Below are 11,873 nucleotides of genomic sequence, written 5' to 3'. Positions count from 1 at the left end.
ACTAAAGCTAGATGACCCCAGCCTGAATCCTAGCTACATGACATGGGCAAGATGTTTAATACATCTGGTCATCAGCTTCCACATCTGTAAAATGGAGGTAATAATGGTACCTACCTCACTGTGTTGTTGTAAGAATGAAAAAAATAAGCGCATGAAAATTCTACTTATAATGCCTGACCATAGAAATGCTGAATAAATTTTAGTGTGGTTTTTTTTCTCTTATACTTTGTCTCTATACTTTTTGCTTATACCATAACTCTGTAACCTGGTATATTAACCTTCAATTCAGGTTAGTCTATATTTATAATAAATCTTTCATCTACCTTTAAGTAAGGTGATTGGAACCGTGGCAGAGCCATGAAAATTTAATTCTCCTCAACCCTGAACTGGTTATAAAATTATTATCAAAATCAAAGGGATATTTTGATCTATTTTAAGTTAGCAAAATAAAAAGTTTCAATTACCAGATCAGCATTCATGATAATCTTGATAAATATTAAAATTTCCAGGTTTAACCAAATGTAACAAATATCCTCAAGTGGTTTATATTCTGTTTATTCTCATCAAAGCCCTGATGTGTAAAATAAATAAGACATCGCTCACAAAACACTTGTATAAAAGTGTTCCTGTTGTAAATAAATAAATAAATAAATAAATAAATTCCTATCGTAATAATTTGGAATCTGTCTTCCCAAATCCTTATTTTTTTCTCAATTATAAATCATAGTAAGAGCTGATATTCAGGAACACCTGGGTGGCTCAGTGGGTTAAAGCCTCTGCCTTCAGCTCAGGTCATGATCCCAGGGTCCTGGGATTGAGCCCCACATCTGGGCTCTCTGCTCAGCGGGGAGCCTGCTTCCTCCTCTCTCTCTCTCTCTCTCTGCCTGCCTCTCTGTCTACTTGTAATCTCTGCCAAATAAATAAATAAATAAATCTTTAAAAAAAAAAAAGGAGCTGATATTCATTCCACAGTGGGTACAAGGTCATGCAGGTGTTTAGAAGCAGAATTACTAGCCTCTTAAGCACACTAGGAAATATCTTTAAGTTATTTGAGAGCTTGAGCTCAAATATACTTTATTCCATTAAGCCATGAGTTCTGGAATAGGCAGGGAAAAAAAAAAGCAAACTTCAATGTGTCCTCATTACAACCTCATTAAGCAGCTCCTCCTCCTGGACCCTTTCTTCTGGGCCTCTTTGGATAGTGTTTAATGAGGGGATAGGAATGCATTCAAAACACAGGGAAAAAAAATACCTCTATTGCCTATGTCTTAAAATTAGTCTTCTTCCTGGATAGTTCTAAAATTTGATTGGTTCCAGCCATTCAGAAGGCTTGAAAAAGAAAAACAAACATCCTGCCGAGTGTACAGAAGCTAAAAATCCAGAACTCACAAATTCCTCTCCTCCCATAACCCCGCCAGGACACCAGACAGATCTGCCTAAAAGGCAAATATTGACCGTCCTATCCATGCAAGGAGAGAAAAATGCACTTCCTTACACACTGCTCCTAAGCAGTATGAGCATCCCGGGGGCCTTGAAATAAAAACCAACCTGTGGCCATACAGGACCGTTTAGGTGATGTTTATTTCAAAGACTCTGAGAGATGCCCAATTTACATTCTCAATTCCTTCATCATCGTGAATCTCTTCAAGAAAGAAAAGATCCAGGGTGCCTGGGTGGCTCAGTGGGTTAAGCCTCTGCCTTCGGCTCAGGTCATGATCTCAGGGTCCTGGGATCAAGCCCCGCATCGAGCTCTCTGCTCAGTGGAGAGCCTGCTTCCTCCTCTCTCTCTCTCTGCCTGCCTCTCTGCCTGCTTGTGATCTCTGTCAAATAAAGAAATAAAATCTTTAAAAAAATTAAAAAATTAAAAAAGAAAAGATCCAGCCAAATCACAGGGCATTTCACCTAACTTGAAATGAGGTCCCTGGACAAGTGTTGGTTGACAAAAAACTACAGACTCCCCTAATGGCTTTTGCAAGGAAAGAAAAGAAAAAGACATCCAGCTTTCTTATCAGCGCAGTTCCAGTTCCGTAACTACTTAGGGAACGGAAGGAGACTAACTTCTCCCCGCAATCCATTCCACAAAGATAAGATGAATTTTGAAATTACATTGCTACTTAACCATGTCTGGTGAAAAATATTGTCGGTCTTTGGTAGTGGAAATATATTGAACCACTGGGCTCAATTTCAGTATGAGAAAGGTTGCTGCTAATTAGCAGAATGTAACCTCTAAGAATCCTGAAGAACACAGCCAAAAGTACGCAGGATGGAGAAGCATTGCCTTAGACACATTTATTATCTCCTTGTGTTTCTTATGCAGCCAATTCAAAAATATATATATATTATTTGCCAATGGGGAAAATGGTAGGTAAACAGAGAATAGAGACAAATATAACACAGTTCTTTGCCAAGAGCTCCCTATGGAGAGATTCAACATAATATGTCCGCCAAAAGTATAATTTGATATTGATCAAATCACATTAAAGTAAACTTTTGCTGTGCTTTAATCTGGTTTAAATAAATTTTGTGTGAAATAAATTAACTTTCGGCTTTGTTCAAAAATGTCGTATTCAAGGAGTTGACGTCAAGGTGCTGTCTCCTTTGCTTGAGTCATGAAGTAGAGGCTCACATCTCTTTTCAGGGGTCCCCGGCATCAGACCTCCCTCACACTCACAGCTCATCTCGTTTCAGTGGCAAAAATGTGTCAACATATCAACCAGATCCGATATTATCTGTTTGAAATTCATAGTTCATTTACTTATTGATCCCTGACACAGCTGCAAATTAGCTCTTAGCAGAATGGAAATGATTTGTTTCTAGTTTCCTCATCTATAAAATGAGGGTATTGAAGCTTGCCCTTTGCCCGGTAATGGATTTCGTAAGTTTGAATTAGATCACTTAGTAAAGCTCATTGATCAAAGGTTCTATGTGACTCTAGTGCCATAATACGATTGCAGGGAGCGCCTAGAAGAGGTATCAAAGGGAAGTTATGTGCTGTGCACATCATTCCAATAGTAAAATTATTTTAAAGGCCCTCTTGGTGACTAGATCTTTGGAGCATTATAAATGAAGAATTCAACCCCATCAAAGGCAAGCCAAGGGTGTTATGACCAGACAGGCTCTTCGTGGCTGAGGTACGCAACATTGTCAAAGGAAGGATGCCTGGTGCCATTTCCACTGACGCCTCACCATCACTCTGAGAGCCACGCCTTGCTTTGCTGGATAGGCAGCGATCACGGAAAACAACCAGATGCAGGCTTGACTGTAGCCAGATGTGGCAGCCTAGGCAGTACTAGAGAGATCTGGAACAAGCTCTGCTTAGTGCCGTGGGGAGGACTCTAGACAAAGGGCAGGTTAGAATGGCCAGATCAAATACAGATGTGCAGTATTTGGGACATATGGATTCTAAGTGGTGTATTCTTGGTGTGTTGAAATTCAAATTTAATTAAACATCCTCTGTTTTTATTTGCTAAATCTGACAACCATAGGCAGAGCCCAGGGAGGATTTCAACAGGGGCAGAAGGAGCTCCTGGGAAGAACCTATTCTAGTAGGCAGAACAAGGGCCCTACTCTACATGACCATGGTCATGGCTGATAATGGCAATGAGCTAAGTGGTTGGCCAAGAAAATGGGGACAGACGTGGGGAGGATGGGGAGAGGAAGAGCACAGTTATTAGAACTGGGCACAAGATCAAGACCATACTCAGAGGAAGCTGGCTCTGAGTCCCAAATCACTGGGCTACAGGAGTGGTTCTCAGAGCTCCTGCCTCAAGACCATTCACAAAACCAAACCCTCCAATCCGGCATTTTTTCCTTCAGATTTCCCAGAAGTATCCGATTGCCCAACAGAGAGATAAGTCTGAAAAACCTACCCCAAAGCCTCGAACATGCACCACCACCATGAATGAGCAAATAGCAATCAGCAATTTTTGGAATATGACTGTAGGTGAGGGAGAACGGATTTGCCATGGGCAAGATTTGCCATGAGCAAGATGAACACAGGGAGGCCCACGATGCACTAGGGCAGTAGATGAGGCAAGAGACAATTACGGGCTGGAGTAGACAGCGGGTGGCCGTGGAGATGGAGCAGAGGAGAAGTCTCACAAGAAGGAAGAACAGAGAAGTGGTTTCCTCCAGAGCATGAGGAAGAGGACAGAGCCAAGAATGCATCTTGGGTGTCTGGCCTGCCATGAAGGATTCTGTGTTGAAGGAGAAGACCCCGGCCAATTCAATGATCTCTTCTGGCATTAAAGAAAAAAGGAGAGAAGCAGAGACAAGAGTTCTGTGGCCCCCAAGAGGACTACAGGGTATCTCACGAGCTCTCTTTCTGTTCTTTGAACCCATCGAGTACACTCCCATGGGAGTCCCCTGCCCTGCTTGTCCCCTGACTTGGAGTGCTCTTCCCCCAGATCTACTTCCCTTGTGTCTTACGTCTGCTCACTCAACGACAACCAAAGAGAACTTTCCTGACCACCCAATTTGAAACAGCACCCAGTTCCTCGTGATCACATGGCCCTCTTTTATTGTTTTCCAAACACCATCTTCTGACATTGTCACTGGTTGATGTATCTACTGGCCACCACCCCACCCTCTGCTGACTCCCCAGCTTCTAGAATAGCACCTGGCATGGTGGGAACCCAGTAATCACCGGGTGGAGAGTCTCTCTGCAGATAGCTCCCCAGTTTCAGGTTCTAGTTCACAGGGAGCCGACCGTAGTTTGTTTCCTAGTCAGGTCCTTACAGTCATCTTTTCTTTTCCTTCAGCTTCTTCAACCGGCTTCTGCTCCTCACCAACCAAAGGGCTGTACCAGGATACACATAGAAATCTCAGTCCGCCAAGGGGACTGGAGGAAGGCCAGGGAATGAGCCAAATATGTCAACCTCTAATAAGGAGAAAAGCGAAAGATTTTTAAAAGATTAGAACAGATATGTCAAGAGAAGAATAACCCACTAAGATATGAACTTCCTACCTGTTGATGAACATGAGTCAATTCGAAGATCGCATTCTTTGAGAGCCCTAGACGTAGAGAAGGGGCAGCCTCGTCACGAGAGAAGGAGGGCTGTAGAAGGCAGAGAAGGGGCGAGAGTCCGTGGCAACGGAGTGGGTAAGTATTCTGTGGCAATCCAGAGATCATGCCACCCAGGAGGTAATTTTCCCACTGGCTCTGGAAACAACAAAGGAAAGGGAGGTCATTCCAGGTAGAGGGAACAATGGATGCACCAGCATATCAAGTTCTGAGACCTTGATTTGGTGTGGCCAGAATTCAGGGTGTTTATGGGCTCACGGCAGGAAACGATATTGGGACAGTAGCAAAGAGTAGATTGTATGGAACTGCATAAGGAAAAGTCATTTTCTTTAGTAAAATTAAAACCCAGAGTGGTAAAATCTATAGCTCTGGAAAAATTCTTTCCCAGTGAACAAGACCTCACAGAGCCTAACTCTGTCCCTTCCTGGATTTTCCTGCCCCACGCAATGTTAACTCTCAAGATGAACAGTCCCAGGAGACCATTGTCCTTCCATCTGAGGACCTGGGACTTCACCCCCTCAGTGCCCACATTCACACACACACACACACACACCCTTCCTTAAATGCTCCCTGACATCCTCTATGAGACCACCTTCAAAGGACCTCCGCAAGTATTACAGCTGACCGTGATTAATAATGAAGTGTATTGGAAGTTCAGAGGCCTGCTGGTCCCAGGCCAGGTTCCCACGGATGGATATCCAGTGTCGCCAAGACCAGCACCATTGTTAGCCTCACCAATAACAGCTTGCCCGGGAAAGGCAGGGAGCCAGGAATCTTGCGAGGCTGCCTGTTGTGTAGGCTGATGGAGACTGTGGCATCACAGGGGGCTTCAGTTAACTCATCTAACAGGAAACGCATTCATTAGAATAGTTTGACTTCAATAAAAACAAAACCTGCAGGCTAGGAGGGTACTCCGTTCTTTCAGAAACTCACTTTATAGAGGGAAGGCCGGGTGAACTTTCTTCTCTGCCCTTTGTACTGGCCATTTGCCACATTCTATAAATTCAATCTTCAAAATATTTGAATTTCGAGCCCACCCTCCTCCTCACTTTCATTTCCATAAGCCTAGTAAGGTTTTTACTACATTGTATCTGAAGTGTCACAAGAGCTTCTTAACTAGTCATGTGACCTCAGTCTCCCCCACCTTTAGTCATTCCCCATTGTTGCTGGCTTGACCCTCCTAATGTACTGCCATGATCTACTCCTGAACACTCTGTAACTCCCTATGGCCTATAGAATGACAGCTTTTCTCCATTCCTTTGTTCTCCATAAGCTGGCACTAACTTATTTTTCCCATGGCAATGCCTACTACATTGTCTTTATGCCACAGCTAAACTAAAATACAGTGTCTTTCTGGAGTGATGGGTTTATGCGGCTTGGAGTGCCCTTTTCTCTGACTCTTCCCAGGTTCAAATATTACTCACACTTCAAAGCTCACTTGAAAAGCTCCCCAACTACATGAAGCAATCTTCCATCCATTAAAAAAAAAAAGATGTATTTTTTTTTATTTGAGAGAGAAAGAAAGAGAGCAAGAGGGAGAACACAGGAGTGAGGAGAGGGTGAGAGAGAGAGTCTTCAAGCAGACTCACCACTGAGCACAGAGCCCTGACATGGGGCTCGATCCCAGGACCCTGAGATCAATACCTGAGCCAAAACCAAGAATTGGATGCTTCACTGACTGAGCCATCCAGACACCCCAATCTCCCATCCTCTTGGTGAGATAGAATCTCTCCCATCTGGTACTTCCCATAGCACATGACCTTGTATCTCTCTTGTAGAACTTGCCCCCTTGCATTTTGTGCTAGAGTGGTATTTGCACGTCAGGAATAAAAAACCCCAACCCACAAAGTTGGATGTCTTACCTTTGAATCCCACGTATCCCCTCTCACAGCATCTTCCCTCCTGACATGGTGTCCTGCCCTCCAATGGGAGCTCTTCGTTGAATTAATTAGTTAAGTACTTCACCCAGGGTAGAACTCCCGGTCCAGGTGTAACCTGCATGGGGGTCATTGCTGTGGATTTCTGCTTAGCCTTCAAACGGCCATACACATGAAGGCTTTCTTTTGTCATCCTGCTCTGTATGGGAGGTGGTGCTTGGTTGTTCAGGGTTTTGGGTGAAGGCAAACTGAAGAGCTGCCAATTTGTAAAATGGAGCCTGGAAATTAACTCATCCTGTTGCTCTAACAGCGCTCTTACTGGCAAAAAAAGCAGAGCTTCGGAGTTGCAATCTGGGCTTCCTTTCCTGGGTCCCTAATTACTCATGTGGGCTTCTTTTGTTGGAGGTTTTTTTCCTTTCTTGGACTTTTGCCCTGTTTAACAGCCCCGAACGCTCTAGTGCTCGGAACACATTTGTTCCATCAGCTTTTACTCCAAAAGGATTTTATGGGATCAATTTGTTTAAGCAAACTTTTAATTTGGTTTTGTTTTCTCTTCAGGGACTTTATTTGTAAAACTGGGATGTGTGTGCACAAAATCAGATGATTAAAGTGATTGAAATGCCAGGGAGCAGAAAGATAGCTCAGCCTCGGGGGACAACAGAACAAACTAATGGAATATACCCCAGATGGTTGTCTTGACTGTTTTCACAATTGTGGCAGCGGAACGTAAAATTATTCAAGTACCTGTGTCTTTGTCCGTTTGGGCTGCTCTAACAAAAACACCTTATCCTGGATGGCTCAGACACCAAATATTCCTTCCTCATAGTTCTAGAAGCTGGGGAGTCCAAGATGGAGGCGCTGGCAAATGTGTCTTGGTGAAGGACCTATTTCCTGGTGCATAGACTGCGGTCTTTTTGCTACAACCTCAGATGGCAGAAGGGGAAGGGATCTCTGCGGGGTCTCTTTTATAAGAGCACTAATCTCATTCATGAAGGTTCCACTGTCATAACCTCAGCGCCTCCCAAAATCTTCGCCTCTTAATACCACCATACTGGGGATTAGGTTTTAAAATATGAATTTTAGGGGACGCCTGGGTGGCTCAGTTGGTTAAGCAGCTGCCTTCGGCTCAGGTCATGATCCCAGCGTCCTGGGATCGAGTCCCACATCGGGATCCTTGCTCGTCAGGGAGCCTGCTTCTCCCTCTGCCTCTGCCTGCCATTCTGTCTGCCTGTGCTCGCTTTCTCTCCCTCTCTCTCTCTGACAAATAAATAAATAAAATCTTTAAAAATAAATAAATAAAAATAAATAAAATATGAATTTTAGGGGCGCCTGGGTGGCTCAGTGGGTTGAGCCTCTGCCTTCGGCTCAGGTCATGGTCTTAGGGTCCTGGGATCGAGTCCCACATCGGGCTCTCTGCTCAGCGGGGAGCCTGCTTCCTCCTCTCTCTCTGCCTGCTCTGCCTACTTGTGATCTCTCTCTGTGTCAAATAAATAAACAAAATCTTAAATAAATAAATAAAAATTAAAATAATTTTTTAAATAAATAAATATGAATTTTAGGGGGACCCATTCAGACCACAGCACCTTGGATCAGGTAGGATGCTTTCCACTGCAAAGAAGGAAATGACTGACTAAAAGGAGCCCAAATAACAGGTGTTTATTTCACAAAACAAGACATCTAGAGGAAGACAATTCTGCAAGAAGACAAACCTCCTACTACTAACCAAGGGTGAGCTCTTGCCATCTTTCTGCTCTCCTTTCCCAGTAAGCAGGCAGTGGGCCCTCATAGTCACAAAATGGCTGCCACGGCTGTAAACGTCACATCCTCACTCAACTACCTCCACACAGGAAGAAGTGGGATGGGACAAAAGGCCTTCCTCATTACACTACTCTCTTTGATCCCGGGAAAATATCTTTCCCAGAATTCCTCAGCAACTTAAGTCTTTGCGGACTGAATTGGGTCACGTGCTCATACCCCGGGTCAATCCCAGCTGAAGGGAAATTCTAAAGCCATGATTGGTGTAGGCAAAAGACACCATGTCCCAGAGGGGAGCACAATGCCAGGTGAGAAAAGCAAGGGAGTCATTGGGCAAGGAAGCTGCTGCACCCGCCCAGGGCTGAGGTCTGCTCCCTGTCTGGTTCAATACCCATAAGGTACTGTATAGGCAGGAAATCGGTAGTGATAGGAGTGAATGAAGGACTTTCCATAAAGATTAACCCAGACCCAATCAAATGATGGTCATAACTGATATTGCTATTATTTTCATCATCATCATCAGAAAGAGGATGAAGAACAGCTGAATCTATACAAGCAAAACAAGTCTACCTGATTCATTTAAGCTGTGGCTTTACTGTCTCGGCTATTTTCAGGCACTGTTATTGAAAACATTTCTCTTCTGTTTACTTCAATTAAGCTGAAAGGCTATCACTATTTCTTCTCACGTGGATTGCTAAGTAAACGGTGGCTTATCGATAACGACGGGGCCAAGAGGCTTATTCTGCTTTGTGGGAAAATTCCTCTGTCTACTACCGGGAGCTTTTGCTCAAACCGAGTCACCCAACCTTTGTCACTTCCTGCCCGCCCGTGGACAGGTGTCATTTATCTTTCATCACTGCATCCACAGGACGCTTCTTTGTATCCTCTCTTGTCGTTGCTGTTCTTTCTTCCCTCGGATTTACTTTATGTACCTTTTCAGGGATTTCGCTCTTCGCCTGGCATCCGGCATTCCCACGGTCACTGCCATGTTCTTTCCAACACGTTGCAATCTCGCATGGCCCTCACATCTCTACCTTCCCCTGAGGGAAAGCTGCAAGGTTGCAGATCCAATGTGAGACTACAAACAGCAGAGGGCTTTTTGAAGCCTGGGCTCCATTCAAGAGACCTCGGTGGGAATGAGCAGAGCAATTGATCCATTTAAGAAGGAATGACTGAAGGGACGGAAGCAAGAGGAAGATAGTTGAGGCTCAAAGAAAACGCAGAAGACCATGGGCCAGACTGGCTGCCAGCATGGTAAAGAGACAGGGGGAACACAGAAGCTGTCTGAGGTCTGTTCTAGAAGGCTGACTTAGCTAAACAAGGGGATGCTTGCCTGCAAGATAGCTCTGAGGATGGGGCGCCTGGGTGGCTCAGTGGGTTAAGCCTCTGCCTTCAGCTCAGGTCCTGATCCCAGGGTCCTGGGATCGAGCCCCACATCGGGCTCTCTGCTCAGCAGGGAGCCTGCTTCATCCTTCTCTCTGCCTGCCTCTCTGCCTACTTGTGATCTCTGTCTGTCAAATAAATAAATAAAAAATCTTAAAAAAAAAAAAAGATAGCTCTGAGGAGGAACATTGATGGGAAGTTTGATCATCTGCTAATACAGAGGGCTTTTTTTTTTTTAAGATTTCATTTATTTATTTGACAGAGATCATAAGTAGGCAGAGAGGCAGGCAGAGAGAATGAGGGGGAAGCAGGCTCCCAGCTGAGCAGAGAGCCCAACTGCAGGGCTCGACCCCAGGACCCTGGGACCATGACCTGAGCCTAAGGCAGAGGCTTTAACCCACTGAGCCACCCAGGCGCCCCAGAGGGCTTTCTTTAATACGCTATGACGTTAAGTTACTTTACTAGAATGTCAGAGTTGGTTTCTGGTGTCTCATGCCTGCCACAGCCCACCGACCGACCGCCCCGCTAGCTTGAACAGTCGAGCAGAAATGGAATATGGAATACCTAATCGTTTCTCATATAAGAATCACTTAACTTCAGGCGAGATCTTTCTGCAGATTTAGTCCCCTTGAAATCTTCTTGTAATACATAATGAAAAAATGAAACAGGCACTATTTTGTGGGCACGCTTGCGTATTATTTCACTTTACATCTCACAGATTCCCAAATCCCCAACCAATTTCACTGCCTGCGCCTTCATTTTCTTCTTTGTAACACTCCTCCACCACCGTCTGGGTTTTCTGACCTACCTCTCCTTCCAGATTCAAAAATAATACAATTAAGGGAAAAAACTTTGTTCCTGGGTACCGCAGTAGCAGGGATTCTGCCCCAGTCAACCCTTTTGCACCTGGATGACAGGATGGAATGGTGAGTCCCAGACAGGGAGCGGTAGACAGAGCTTCTGTGTCAGTGCCACGGTAAGTGTGCCCCTTTTTGCCCATATATAAAATGAGGAAAGGATCCACCAGGTGATCACACACAAAGATTTCCTCTCCCAAGGGTAGAATTCCTAGGACTCAGAGCACAGATCTGGGACCCTCTTAGTTCTACCCAAGAGGGTCTAATGCGGCCTCTCACAAGCTAGGCGACCTTGGCTGAGATCCTTCATCCCCTTTGTCTACAGTGCGGTCCCCCCACCTGCAAAATAAGGAAGATTAAAGAATTCACGAGATTGTTGTGAAGATTATGAGAATTAACATATGCAAAGTGCTTACCAAAAAGTACCTAGTTAATAAGTTCTACATAATTTGATGTGGCAGACTATGGATTCTTTTTTTTTTTTAAGATTTTTTTTTTATTTAGGGGCGCCTGGGTGGCTCAGTGAGTTGGGCGGCTGCCTTCAGCTCCGGTCATGATTCTGGGGTCCTGGGGTCGAGCCCTCCTCGGGCTCCCTGCTCAGAGGGAAACCTGCTTCTACCTCTCCCACTGCCCCTCCCCGTCCACCCCCCCACCCCGCTTATGCTCTCACTCATGCTTTCTCTCTCTCTCGAATAAATAAATAAAATATTTCTTAAAAGATTTTATTTATTTATTCATAAAAAGATTTTATTTATTTATTCATTTGAGAGATTGAGCATGAGCGAGAGCACAAGGGGCAGAGGGAGAAGGAGAAGCAGGTTCCCCGCTGAGCAGGGAAACCCAGGGTGGGGCTCAAACCCAGGACCCTGAGATCATGACTTGAGCCAAAGGCTGACGTCTACCTGACTGAGCCACCGAGGTGCCCCTGAATTCTTTTTTTAACAGATTTATTGAGATATAATTCATATACATCCAATT

Source organism: Enhydra lutris, unplaced genomic scaffold, assembly GCF_002288905.1.
Source record: "Enhydra lutris kenyoni isolate GAN:26980312 unplaced genomic scaffold, ASM228890v2 scaffoldscaffold48, whole genome shotgun sequence".
NCBI lineage: Eukaryota > Metazoa > Chordata > Mammalia > Carnivora > Mustelidae > Enhydra > Enhydra lutris.
This window is presented reverse-complemented; position numbering follows the sequence as displayed.